Here is a 1,071-nt window from a genome sequence, read left to right on the forward strand (position 1 = left end):
AATTAAACACCCTCAGCGCAGCCGAGCAGAACGAGAACGCGATAAATGACCTTCTCTCAGTGTGAACCTGCTGATACACAGGAAACCAAAGAACATCACAGCGGTGAGAACATTTACATAATAGAATAGAAGTCCCATCCAAACACACACACACAACTCACATGGGAGAGAGTGTGTGTGTATCTAAAATCTTTCACCATCCTAAATGACATTCATTTATTTAAAAAAAATCATAGTTTTGTGCCTGATAAATACTGCTTTGACTGTAAAAAAAAAAAAAAAAAGTAAATTTGAAAAAGTGAATCAAACAAAAGTGAATTAATTTGATATATTTATATACATTTATTATATTTTGTTTATTTTATCGTGTTTTTAAAATGTACCTAAAAATAATTTTTTTAGTTTGGCTTTTAGTTGATTGTTTGTAGTTGATTATTTTTATTCTTTATGTGTTTTATTAGTTTGTATTGTTAAGGGTAAATAAAACTATTGTTATTTATTTAGGTTTATTTTTATTATTTAAAGTGCTTTCAGAAGCTTCTTCTAAAGGCGCTATAAAATAGTTTATTCTTATTATTTATTATAAAAATATGAATATTTATTATTATTATTATTAATACTATTATTTTTGTTTTATAGTTGATTCAAACTTTTTTCAGAATTGACAAATTTTTGCAACATCGACAGTTATTGAACTGAACTGAATCAACGTTGATCTGAAAGAACACTGAACTAAATTGATCTGAATCTTATTGTCATTTTAGAGCTGCTTTATAACTGAATTTGATCTTGTTTGATATCTGATGAAAGTTGCATGATTAATTCTGTTATTTTCCTGTTTTACTCTGAAGCTGCTCTGAAACAACCTGTACTGTATAAAGTGTACTGTAGAAATAAAGGTGACTTGACTGATAATATACAGTAGTCAACATTTGAAGTGGATCAAAAAAGTTCATCAAAGTTGCAAAAAGAAGGTTTTAGGACAATTTTGTTGAAAGGTTTTGATTCACTTCAAATGTTGACTTCTATATATACAAAATATTTTTTTAAAAATATTGTTCCCTTAAACCA

This window comes from Megalobrama amblycephala, unplaced genomic scaffold (assembly GCF_018812025.1).
Source record: "Megalobrama amblycephala isolate DHTTF-2021 unplaced genomic scaffold, ASM1881202v1 scaffold420, whole genome shotgun sequence".
Classification (NCBI taxonomy): domain Eukaryota; kingdom Metazoa; phylum Chordata; class Actinopteri; order Cypriniformes; family Xenocyprididae; genus Megalobrama; species Megalobrama amblycephala.